This window comes from Cupressus sempervirens, chromosome 4 (assembly GCF_028749045.1).
Source record: "Cupressus sempervirens isolate cs-2001-9-10 chromosome 4, ASM2874904v1, whole genome shotgun sequence".
In the NCBI taxonomy this organism is placed as follows: Eukaryota; Viridiplantae; Streptophyta; class Pinopsida; order Cupressales; family Cupressaceae; genus Cupressus; species Cupressus sempervirens.
The window spans coordinates 282,985,245-282,999,139 of record NC_143121.1 but is presented as its reverse complement, the minus strand read 5'-3'; positions in this window follow the sequence as shown (position 1 = coordinate 282,999,139).

Here is a 13,895-nt window from a genome sequence, read left to right as displayed (position 1 = left end):
GGAAAAACCCTCACTTCCACAAAACCTGTATTGCATCTCAAACATATGAAATTAGATTGAAAACTAATTATGAGAGAAATTATGTATATCTTTCATTTAAATTCTCCACAGTAGAGTCATGAAACCTTGTTGGTTAATAGTTTGTTCTCCTATTCGATTTTATAACCTAACTATTTTAATAACCAATGTTTTGGAGAGACAAAAGGATGTTACCAACAAATGGGTCGGTTTATGTGTTCTATCACTTCCCTCTAAATTATAAAATGTAGTGCTTTATTTAAACTAGTATGCAAAGAAATATTTAGAATTTTTAGTAAACATTTCTAGATTGAATGAAATTAAAAATTACTTCATGATAAGCTGAAGGAAACATGTTTGAAGCAAGCAAACCAATAATGGTAGGCTCCCCAACAATGACCTTAATGGTATCAATGTGTCTAGAGATTAAGGGATGTGTGCCCATGTATGCTCAAGCTAAAAGTGGTAAGTGATCATGTGTGGATGTGGATGAAGGATTCAACAATGGAGGTGTCTATGGATTTTGACATGGTGAGGATGTATATGGCTATGTTGTGGTGGTTGATGGGGCATTATAAGTTTGCATGGAATTTGATTATGAATTGTGAAGGGAAAGGATTTTATTTATAGGCCAAGGGGTAATGAGATGGAGGGTCGAGATATAAGGAAGGGGAATTAGTCAAGGAGTGCTAGGATGCAAGGAGAAGAGAGCACATGGATTGTGCTTCTTCAAAGCTCTAGCCTTGTTACAAGTGTCGCAAAGGGATTGGATAGGGAAGAGGGTCAAGATAGGTGGTTAGATGAAGTTATGAGGGAGGATAAGGGAGAATGAGGGAATATGAGTGTGGAAAATGGGTGTAAAAGGCATTTAAGGAGCCTTCAGGTCATGTAAGAGCCTTTAAGTCTCTTGGATAGTAATGAAAGAGGGATAGGATAGAAAATTGACATTGGTTTGGTTTAATACTTTCTTAACCTTGGTTACATTTGTGGACATTCTTAGAGAATGAATTAGGCTTAGCTTAGGAAGGCATTAGGGTGCAAGTGGCATGTTAGAGGAATGCAAGTGGGCTAGCACTCATGAGGTAGGTTAATTAGTTGGTTAAGCAGAGTTAGCATGGGTCAATGGGTTGGATTTAGCCAATGATAGGGATCTAGCTATAGTTAGGGGTTGGAAATTGATTTAAAATGTTTATTAAATTAAAGTAGATTTTTGGGATTAAATTAAATAGTTTTATGCATTTATTTAATATAATAGGAGAATAGATATTTAAATGATAACTAGACTTTGGATTTGTCACTTAATGTTATCAATTAGGATATAATTGATTAATTGAATTAATTAACTATGGGATGGAAATAGATTAATTAAATATTAAATAATTAATTAATGATGCCTTGGGAGATGACTAAATAGGATTCCTTAAATGATTTAATCATATTTAGGTATCTACATTTTGCACCTCTTTGAGATAGTGTTGGAACAATATTATTTCAAAGAAGTTTGAAGACAGATGGCACAAAGAAATATTTTTAAGGCAATATGGCTCCCCTAGTCTTGAGTAGAAGAGGAAAGAATTGACTATGAGATGCCCCCTAAAGAAGGTAGTGGAAAAATAAAAAGAGGCACAATGACTTCTTGAAAAGGCACAATATGTTAGGGTGCAAGAGGGAGAATTTAGATTAGCTAAGAGAGGATTAATAGGGATGCATACTCCCACTTTAGGAGAAGACAACAAAGGACTTGTTAAGGAATTGGGGTGGGGATTGGAGGGTGAGAAATGAAGTAGGTGGAAAAGAGATGGAGGACTTGGGGTAGTATGGGATTCATAGATATGTTGGATCATGATTGTAGGACTAATTGGATGAGAGGCTTGGCTAGGATGTTTAAAAAAGGCTTGTGTTGCTATGAAAGTGAGGTGTGAAGGAATCCATTGAAGCTTGAATGTGGGGGTATTCAAAAGGGGAGCACCACCATGTAGTTGTGCACTTATTTTGGTATAGGAATATTCGGTATATGCCAAGGTTACCAGGAACATCAATGCCTTTTCACCAATATTATATAGGACTAACTCAAAACAAACAAACAAGGAATGGCCTAGTATCAAACATGAATCTCAAAGGAAGCAAAGTGGAAATGATACTAGGTAACCCATAGGAAAAAGACATTTCCCAAGTGCACCATGTAACCAAAAGTGATCACAAGTTTGTAATATCCAAGGATCATATCTGATAGACTCACAAGAAGAAAAGAAGATGAAAAAGACCTAATCAAAACCTTGCTCTAAAATTTCCCCATTAATAGCGCACCATGATATAGAAGATCATGGTGACCTTAAGGAGGGAAAAATCCAATTTCTTAGAAGAGATACCTTAAGAAACAAATTTGGAAATCCCAAAAGGAAAATGTAAATCCATAAAAGAAAGTAACCTTTTTCCAAAGAGATCGGTAGGACTGGATACTAATAGACCAAGATCAAATAAGAGAAAAGATACATCCTACAAGGATCTATCAATAGTATCAAGAACTAGGATGAGATGAGAAATTAGAACCTTTGAGGACAAAACTTTGATAACAAGGGATCTCATACGATGATTCACTAAAGCATCTAACCAAGAGAGCTGCAATTTAAGATCAAAATATGAATTGATATGAGAGAAACAAGGTGTGTACAAAGGGCCTAGGAGAAGTAACGACTCTAGAGGATATACAACAGACTAAACATGATATTTACACAAGGAATAGAGAATGAAAAACTTAGGATGAGAAGATAGTGGGAGAAAAGAACAAAGTGAGAAGATAGTGGATGAAAAGATCAAGGTGAGGAGATAGCAGGAAAAGCTTAGGATGAGGAGATAGTGAAAAAAGATCAAGATGAGGAGATAGTAGATGAAAAGTTCAAGGTGAGGAGATAGTGGAAAGAGCTCAAGATAAGGAGATAGCAAATGAAAATCTTAAGTTGAGGATACAATGGGAAAAAATTAGGATAAGGAGGTAGTAGATGAAAAACTTAGGATGAGAAGATAGAGAAAATGAAAATCTCAAGAAGAGAAGTTAGTAGAAAGAGATAAGATATAACATATTGTTCTTATAGGGGAGATGATGTGTGGGCAGGATAGATGTGGTTGTTGACTTGACTATTATGATGGTGGATATTGGAGCTTTTTGACGAAGATATTGATAGCATGTAATCAAAGCTATGCATAATGTTGTTGGTTCTATAAAAGATGAGAAAACCTAATGAAAGCCTAGTGATTTTAGTGTTTTTCAAAGCATAAGAGAAATGTGAGTAAAGAATTAAGCTATGAGGTATCAATAGAAGATTTGCAAGAGTGGGCCCAACATAAGCTAGAAGTGGGAGTAGGAGCGGGGGGATCTAGTGAAGAGGAAAATGAAAGCCAATTACAAAGAAAGTGAAAGAGGGGACAGAAATAGGGAGTAAAGAAGAGACAACAAGAAGGGAGGGAAATGTCTCCTTATCAAAGTGTGTGACAGTGTAAGTAGGAAGAAAAAAATGCTAGCCAAATCAATCTAATGTAGGATCATGTAGAAGAGGAAGAAGAAGATTTGACCTTGCTATAGCTTTTAGTAAAAGATGTGATGCAATGAACACAATAGAGGGAAAAAGAAAAGGACACATCTTCTCTAGGTGTGAGAGTGTTGTCAAAGGGAGTGGATGCAAGAGTTCAACCACCTATAGGAGGAACATTACTAGAAGTGAAACATAGATCCATGGTGAGACTAGTAGAAACCCTATGGAGTAAGGAAAAGAACATTCTAAGGGACATGAAAAAAATCCCCAAAGAAAAAAAAAGAATGACCTAGTGTTGTCTACATTTCAGCCATTTCAAGTGGAGCAATATGATATTGTGGTTCAAGTGGTGCATGATGTAGTGGTGGTGATGGAGAAAGCACTTACAGTGAAAAAAGAACAAGCTGACTAGGTAGAGAAAGAGGAAAAGTTCTTTCAAGGCCTGATTGAAAGAGTGTGAGAGGATGGTGCATGGATGGAAGCCAAACACCTAGAAACAATGTTATTTTTTGAAACAGCATAGGTAGAGATTGTGGAATCATCATTAGGTTTTGAGAGCTACTATGGAAAGGATCTAGAATGAACTAGTTTTGTTGCATTCACAAGTGGAAGCATTCAAGGAGACAATGATGTGGACCATTAATTTAGCACAAAGAGCACAAGAATAGCTAAATGAAAGTAATACACATATTACTTGGTATCAAAATCAAATGAATATGGTGAAGCATCATAGGGAGACAATGAAAATGATAGCAAATAGACATGAAAGAGAACATGATATTGGACAAATGATAAGAACTATTCTAGGGGAAGAAAGACTATGGGTGCAAATGAAATATGTCATGAAGTAGTCTATGAAAGTGTCACAAAAGGTGGCATACTAAATGGGATTATATCACCAAATAGTCCTTTGGATCAAAAGAGGGGAGTGCTATACTCTAAGAAATAGCTTATGGAGTAGAGAAATACTCTCTTGAGGTGTGGTTACATCTTGATCCCAATGGATATAGTTTGGGTAGGTGTGAGGATGACTCTAGGGGCATAATCATCTAGGAATGCACAAGAGGGAATGCCCTCTGTAGGAAACCCAAATGCCCCACCTCCATGAGGGGGTGCTCAATGAGCATGCATTTATTTGTTTTGGAGTATGTTTTGCGTTGTTTATGATGTTTGTGTTTGTGTTTGTAAACAAGTGTTTGTGTGTTTGTCATTTGGATAGTTTATAAGAAGTCAGCATTTCAATAAATAAAAAGAAGCAGTGGATTTTTTTATTTGGCTTATTCCTCATCTCAAATGGCTATTTATTAAAAAATAAAAATAAAATAAAATAAAAAGGTGTTGACATTTCAAAGTTGTTATTTCAAAAAGAACTTTGGAAAACATCAGCTTGGGGCCTTAGATACATTTTCATTTAAACATAGTTGAGGTACACAAAACCTATACTAAAGGAGCAACAATTATATGCAGACACTAGGTAAACATGAAAATATTGGATCATTGGAAAGATAAATATTTGTAAATATTGGAATGAAGATAACACAAGGTTCTTTCCTTTGTTGGAAGAAACTATTTTTAGGCTTTTAAATTTTATAAATGTTTTTCAATTATTTTTGCAGATATTTTCTTTCTTTTTTTGGATTTTTTTTGGATTTTCTGAATAGTTGGACTTTTGGGAATTATAACCAGATAGATAGTATAACCAAACTACTTGGTAATTCATTAAATTAGAGCCAACATAAACCAAGACTCCTTGGAAAAGGAATAAAAAAATTTATTTGGATGGATTTTGAAGAAAATAAAGAGCCAATCCTCCCAAAATTGACAATTCCTTGTAAAGACTAGAAGATTTGGGGAATAGGATAGTGACAATGAGAGTATAGTGATAAAATTTTGGAGCACTTTGGAAAAATGGGGAGATGAGAGACTAAGGTAGGGAGAGATGTGACGGGAGGTGAGTTGGTGGTTTACTAACAATTAATCAAAAGGTCAAGTACACATGATACCTATTAGCTAGGTTTTCACCAAAGTACCTATCTAAGGTGCTTGAATTGCCCAATTTTCACCATTGGATGCTTTATTTTCTCTATTATTTTCTCTCTTTTTTTCCTTTTCTTGGATATTTTGATTTTTTTGTTGCTTTTTCAAGACTAGCATGATACACCAAAGTTTTTATGCATAGAACTTCTTGAGGTGAATGATTTTGGTGGGATCATTAAGTGTTTCACCCTCAAGGGTTGATAACTGATAAGCTCTAGAGCTAAAGGCTGCTATGACAACATATGGAGCAAGCCATGTGCATTCAGACTTGCCCTTATTTTCTTATTATTCTTGGAATTTCATATTTTCCTTTCAGACCATATCATCTACTTGAAATTGGTCCAGATGGACTTTCCTATTGAAGTTGCACTTTAGGCAATTTTGATAGACCATGAGATGGTTATAGGCCTATTGGCTTTTTTCATGAAGTAGATCAAGCTAGGTGAGTCTAACTACTCTATAATACTCATCTAATATTTTCCCTTGCAAAGAAATGCATAAGGATGGGAGTTCAACCTCAATAGGCAATAATGCTTCAGCACCATAGACCAGGGAGTATGGGGTTGTGCCTATGGATGCATAGAATGAGGTGCAGTAAGCCCAATGGGAAGGGTTAATTTTAAAATGTCAATCATGGCTGAAATTATTGAAAACTTTCTTTAGGATATTTAGTAGGGTTTTATTATTTTCCTTAGCTTGACTATTACATTATGGAAAGTAAGGGCCAAAAAAATGGTGGTGAATGTGGAGGGAGGCGTACAACTCTTCCATGTTGAAGTTTTCAAAGTTACCTCCATGGTCTATGAAAATGGTAGTCAAGATGCCAAAGTGGTAGATAATGTGATACAAGATGAATTTGGAAAATTGAACTAATGTTGTAGTGATGAGTGGGACTTTTTCTATCCACTTAGTGAAATAATCAATTGTAGTGATTATCCACTTATGTCCTTCTAAAGAGAGAGGTGCTATAACACCAACAAGGTCAAACCCCTAGCATTAAAATGGACATGGGGGTGCAATAGGTTGAGGATTTTGAGCTAGGGCTGAGATCAAATTTGCATTATGTTGACAAGGTAAACACCTTTTGAAAAATTTGCAAGTATAATGTTCTAGAGTAGGCCAATAATATCTAGCTCTAAGTATTTTCCTAGCTAGGACTATACCACTTGTGTGAGCACCACAAAGTCTAGAATGTACCTCTTTTAGAGTCATTATAGCCTCGTTTTGGTCTAAACATAGAGAGAGAGAGAGTTTCATGATAACCATAGTGATATAGGGTGCTAGCTATGATAGTGTAGTGAGATGCTCTATGAATTAGGTTCTATCATTGGGTTCTTATGAGATGAGGAGATATGAAACTGTTTAGTAGGTAAGTGTGAATTTCATGGTACCATGGGGATTAGGGACCAACCAAGAGGCATACCCATGTCAATTCACCATTCTTGTATGGGTGCTTTTATAGCTGCTCAACTAAGAATTCATACTATGTAGCCTCTTGAGGGATCTCCAAAAGTGAAACAATAAGGGCCATGGCATCTGTAGCCTTATTTTGTAATCTAGGCACTTGTGTGAATTTAATCTAAGTAAAGTGTTATTTCAACTAATCTATCAATTCTTTGTGAGGTTGAAGCTTATCATCCTTAGTCTTATATTCATCTAGGACTTGCTTGATTATTAGCTATGAATCTTCAAAGACCTATATTTCTGTGATGTTCCACTCAACTATTATTTTGAGACCTACAATAAAAGATTCATACTCTAAGATGTTGTTGGTCCACCGGAACTAGAGTTTGAAAGATTTAGGAATATAGTCACCTTGAGGGGTGACCAAAATTATATCAGCACCATAACTGTGGGATGTGTAAGATCCATTAAAGTATAATTTCCAAGATAATGGTTCTTCTATTAGGCAAAGATATTCATCTAGTAATTTCATAATGAGGGGTTGATCTATGACCAAGGGAGCATCAGCCAAGTGATTTTCTATAGCTTGACCTTTGATATATTTTCTATAGATATATTGGATGTTGAATTCATTAAGAAGCATGATCCACTTTGTTAGGAATCCTATGAGTATTGTGTAGTATAACATATATTTCAAAGGGTCAATCTTGGAGTTTAGTTGGACAATGTGACTCAACATGTAATGATGAAGATTCTAAGTGGAAAAAAGTACAACTATGAAGTCCTTTTCCATAGGTGTATAATTGAGCTCATACCCACCTAGAGTGTGGCTTATGTAGTAAATAGCTTGCTCTTTTCCTACATCATCAAATTGTGCTAGAAGAGCACCTAGTGTTATTGGGGTAGTTGTGATTTATAATATGAGTGGTCTTCTTGTAACTAGTGAAACCAAGATAGTTGGATTAGCCAAGTATTTCTTGATCAGTTCAAAGTTGTGTTGGTAAATAGGATCCCATCTAAAAATTTGGTCCTTTTTGAGTAAGTTTGTAAATGGTTGAAACTCATATGCTAGCTATGAGATAAATCATTTGATTGATTGAAACTTCCCTTAGAGAGAGTGAAGTTGTTTGAATGTCTTAGGAGGAGACATATCCATGATGGCCTTGAATTTTTTAGGTTCGATCTCAATTCCACATCATGACATAATGAACCTTAGGAGCTTTCTAAATGTGACATCAAAGACACATTTTTGAGTTACCTAAGGATTCAGATTTCATCCTTCCCCCATAAGATTATAGGCATTTAGTATCATCAATCCTAATAAAAGAAACAAGACCATCCTTATTGCTGGCCCTAGTTGCAAGGATTTCATAGCCTAAGCCTTTCTTTTCTTCCTTTTTGTAAGCTTTAACATAGTTTCTAATGCTTAAATTTTCATGGCCTAAGTTGCCTCCTTGATAATCCCCTTGTTTAGTAGCAAGGCGATGTGACCATAGGTATTTTTGTTTGAAGTGATCAAGAAGCTCTTCAATTTTTGGAGGTGGATCCTTGTATAACCATGTGCTAATGTCAAGTTTTTTTTCTTCACTAAGGATCCCATTTGTAACAAATGTGGTGTGCCCAAGTGTTATGAGTTGGGGAGTGGTGTCTTGTTTTGGCCCCTAATAGATCAGACACCCTCTAGTATGTGGGTCTAGTAGTAAAGCATAGATGACAAAAGCATCTAAAAGACTATATTCCCCAAAATCTTGGTAATTAATCTTAACAATGGAAAGCATGAAGGCTAAGATGGTATTTAGATTGTGGCAAGTGCTAGAGGAGTGAACCATGGTATTGCCAATCTCAATTCTAGGACAATGATAAGCATATGAGTCATCTACTAGGTTGCAATAAGTAAAGGGTTTAGGATCAATTTGGATGGTTATCTTAGTGCCATTATGAAAAAATTTGAGGCACTAGTGATATGTAGAGGGAATGACCAGCATAGTATAAGTCCATGCTCCATTGAGGAGGATGTTATATGGAAGGTTAAGCCCAACTACATGACATATTATTTCTTCAGTGTTTGGTCCAACTCTAATGGGTAGAAAGATAGACATTTGGTGGTCCATTCCAAGTTGTCTTAGGATTTTATAATGATGACCTCATTTATAATATCTTACTCAGTGTACCTTGCTTGTTTCATGAATTTTAAAGTAAAATGATTTAAGGCTGATCCATTATCTATCATGATCCTTTTGATAGCAAAGTCAAAAACCATGACAGCTATGCAAAGTGGAAGTATATGATTTGGCTCAACAAAAAGGATGTCAAAAGTTTTAAAAGATAAGGTCCTTGAGGCAAATAGATGGCCTACTAGATTACTAAATTCTAGGGCATTGATATCAGTAGGGATGTGTGACTCAAGAAGATCATTTCCATGGATCTCTTGATAATGTGGGCTTGTGCACAATAGATCTAAAATGGATATTTGAGCTCACATATTTCCAACGTGTTCCAAGATGTTATACTATGGTCCTAATGGAGGTGGTCAAGATGGGGTAGGTATAGATGGTCTAGTTGTGACCATGCATTGGTTATATGGGTCTTTGATATTTATGACATGAATAAAAGGCTTTACCTAAGATATGTAGCCAACTAAATTTCCAAAGTCTAGATAGGCCAAATTATAGTCTTGTGATTTATTGTGGTTATGACCTTGTTTATTTTGACCATTGTTGGGTTTTTTGGTGGTTGCATTATTTTCAAGACATTTGCCAATATTTTTGTTTTGTGGGGGAAATACACCTTGGTTATTAATAACCTTCAATTCAAGGAGATTTGTGCCCCCACTATGATTTCCTTTTGATCTATAATATCTTGCAAGTAGTCTTTGAGCTACATACATTTAAGGGTGGCATGTCCCTTGAGATGATGGAATTTGGAGAACTCATTCTTCTTATATGAGAGTGCCCTAAATTGATTGCGCTCTAATGGTTACATCTGTGGGTGCTGAATAAGGTTATCCTTGGCCAATTTCTCAAAAATAACTTCAAGGGGTTCACCTAAATGGGTGTATACTCAATTTTACCTCTAGACATGTGACCTTGACTCAATTGTGAGAGTAATGGAATTGGTCTGATTGGGAGGATTTGATGATTGTGTGTTGAGCTAATTGTGTTGCAATGGAGACTATTGGTGTGGTTGTTTGTACACATTCTATTGATAAGAATACTATTGGGGTTTTGGAATTTTTTGATAAGGAGCACTAGTTGCATTGAGCATAGCTCCCACCACATGAACATTTCATGTATCAGTGGCACCATTGGTGACTGTGTTCTTTTTTTTATTCCAATAGCAGGGTTTTTTATTATATCGACCTCGGTCTTGGGCATTTTCCTTATAAATTTGTATGACAACATCCTTAATAAGACCTTTCTCGAGGCCCATTCCCTTTTCCTTGATGTCTTTATATGTTTGTAAGAAGTTCATAACCATGCTATGAGCAAGACTAGGATGTGCATTGTTAATGAACATGTTGACAAGATGGCATTTGGCTATGGTGTAGGAAATTTGAGTGGTAAGAGTTTGCCACCATTGTGGATAATCTATGAGGCTTTCCCCTCCTTTCTATTTGATATGAACTATATCCACTACATATAACTTGGTTTTAACTAAATGAGCATACTAGGCCACAAAGGCTTCTAAGAGATCAACAAATGTTTTAATTATGCACTAGGATATGTGACAAAACCATTCAAGAGAAGGGCCTCCTAGACTTTTTGGGGAAAAATGCATGGGGAACATATCATTATAAGCTACCTCCTCATAGTGTATATAAAACTCTTTAACATGCATGACTAGATCACCTTTCCCCCTAAATTTATCAAATTTTTTAATTTCAAAGTGTTTAGGGAAGGGCGTCATTGTTATAGTCTTCTTAAATAGATATTGGAAATCATTTTCAAATTTGAATATTTTGTACTTGGTTCCATCCTTGAGTGCTTTTATGACACTTTTCATCTCTTCCCACTTAGAATTGACTGGTGTTGACATTGGTACCTCAAATCATAGTGCCCCTAGTATGAGGTATATAGTGGATGCTATAGGTTGATATGGAAAACCTTGGCTTTCATATGGTGATGGTTGGAATATGGATTGCAAGCCTGTTGAGGTAGACACTATGGGTTGTTGGAATGAAGGTTGGGCATACTACTACACCTATTGGGTAGACTATTGGTATGGGAGTTGCGACTTGGATATATAGGTATAGGATTGATGTCTAGATAAATAACTTTGCATAGGTACTTGGACATATTGTTGGTCTGATGATTGTGGATGAAAGGGTGGTAGTGTAGGTAGTAGATGGGCCATGCTCTTATAGTGTATACCCTACCCAATATATGTTGGTTTTTCTCATGCTTGCAACAACAACTGGGTGTTAATAGGTACTAAATAGTTGGTGTAGAGAATGGTACTTACAATTGATTATTGTGACTATGGGATGGTTTGGCTACTTCCTAAGAGTGGCATAGAAAAGTAGTCAGTGATGGGTGATAAAAAATAAACTTGGGGCAGAAGGGATGAATGTGGTTGGAACATAGGTATGGATGTAGTACTAAAGGGAATACTTCTGGTAGACCATTTTTCTTTCCGAAACTCCAAGGCCCAAGTGGAAATGAAGCAGTGGTATTTTGATTAGTGATAAATGGGTTGATAGTGATGTTGGGTGGGATGGAAGATGAAGTGCTTGACCTGAATGAAGGCATTCCTATAGTGTATTAGGATGTGTATTAGATGTTTTTGGCACTAGTGAATGAATTGGATGTGGCTTGTGGAGGAAGATAAGATGTAGTACTACTGGCTGGCAAGGGAATACATTGAAAAACTAGGATAGGGGTGGTATAAGTAGGTGTAGATAGTATAGTTGTGGTTTTTTGGGATGTGGTGTGGATTAAGGGTTGAGTGATGATGGGTTGATTGTTTTGTGGGATAGAGGCACTAATTTGGGTTGAGGGATATTTGGATCCATAGGCTCTATTTGTGTTGATTAGTATCCATCGATTGATAAAAGAAGGGGATCATGATGGGCATATAGCTCCACAGGTGATGGTTTCCATCCAAACAAAGGATGTGTAGGATCTACAATGTTAATAGGAGGTGGTTTCCCAAAATCAAAGGCACTGACTCTATCCCTTAATAAATTTTCCATGATGGTCTCTCAATTTTGATCTATGATGGCATTAACAATGGTTGTGTGACTAGGTTGATTCATGAAAGCATCATGTCTAGTGTAGCACCTAATTCTTCTAGGATTTTATGTGGTGGATCATGTGGTATTAAGGAGTCTATGGGATAAAATTGTGCACTAGCTAAACTACTACTAAGAATAGGACCCATGTCCTTCTTCTTCTATTTATTCTTATTGAGATGTGTGACAGGTAGCATTAAAAGATAGTTCTCCCAAGGAAGAAGTGCAAGATGCAATAGATAAATGTATGGATGGTTTTATGAAAATGTTCTAAAGGATATAACAACTATGATGCAATTATACTCTATGATGCTCAAATACATATGATAGATGTGAAAGGAGGATCCTATGTCTAATGATATGATACTCTAATGATATGATACCTAAAGATAGGTGATGTGATGCCAAAGTGATAGAGAGGATTTTTTTCCCTATGAGTAAGCTTGAGATATGATGGTGATGTCAACTCTAAGGTAGACTAATGACCTTTGGGAAGACAAAATGATGATCAAGTGTGGAGCCCTACCTTTTTCTAAAGGTGATGAGGGACAAACATGATGAAGATAGATTACCCTAAACAATGCTTAGTTAGGGAGAAATCGAGATAGTGTGATGGATGTTGGATATAGGGTATACAATTCCCAAAAAAGGGACGTAAAGTTCTTAAGTATGATGGGGGTGATGTAGGAATTTGATCTATGATGTGCGATTGTGGATTTCTAAAACATGATTGAAAGATGATAAAGCTGAAATGCCTAAGTCTAATAGAGACCTATAGGAAGACATAAATCTATGATGAAGACCTAAACTATGATGTGGTAAGTGTTAAAGTATGTGCAGAAGAAGCAAATCCTAGTTAAAGTGGGTATAGCTAGTATAGTTGATAAGGCTATGATTGACTCCACATTGTAAGTTTAAGTTTTGAATTTTATGGCCCCAGTTAGTTTGGAAAGAAACTTCAACACCTTCCATCTCCATTTGATCTAGTTTGGCAAGTCATGGATTAGGTGTATCCTTTTTGCATTCTACTTCTATCTCTCTATAAATTTCTATTTATGTAAGCTTGACCCTTTTACACTTGGGTTTCGAGTGATTAGACATGAGATATTCTCAATTAGTTGATCACAATCATGGTTTAAGGTAGTGACTATGGTAAGTATACCTTTGACTTTAGGTTGGACAAAATAGATATCTTCGATGATAAAATAGATCTAAGAAAATGGTGTTTATCAAAGAAGACAAATGGGTTTGGTTTAACTATAAGGAACAACAATAGAACAAACCAGGAAAAGGATTATTTTGAATAGACTTTCTAACAACTTATTTGAGATCGTGAAGATAGATTTGATCTAACAGAGGAATGACCTTGAATGTATACTTGGCAATTTCTATCAAAAGATCGCATAACAACATTTTTTTTATAAGAGGTAACGCATGACCAACTAGACTAAAGTTGTTGTGAAATAGACTTGCTAACAACTACTTTGAGACAAAAAGAATTAAAATCTTTTAGATATGGTGTATTGTAAACATGCAGTCTCCTAAATGACAAAGAAACTTTGAGAGAGTTAGACAAATGATTTCTTTAGCAAAAAGGGATTTTGATAGTAATCACATAACTATGTATGTTCTACAAATTCTTTTCATAGGGTTTTTGCACAAGTAAGACAATTCAA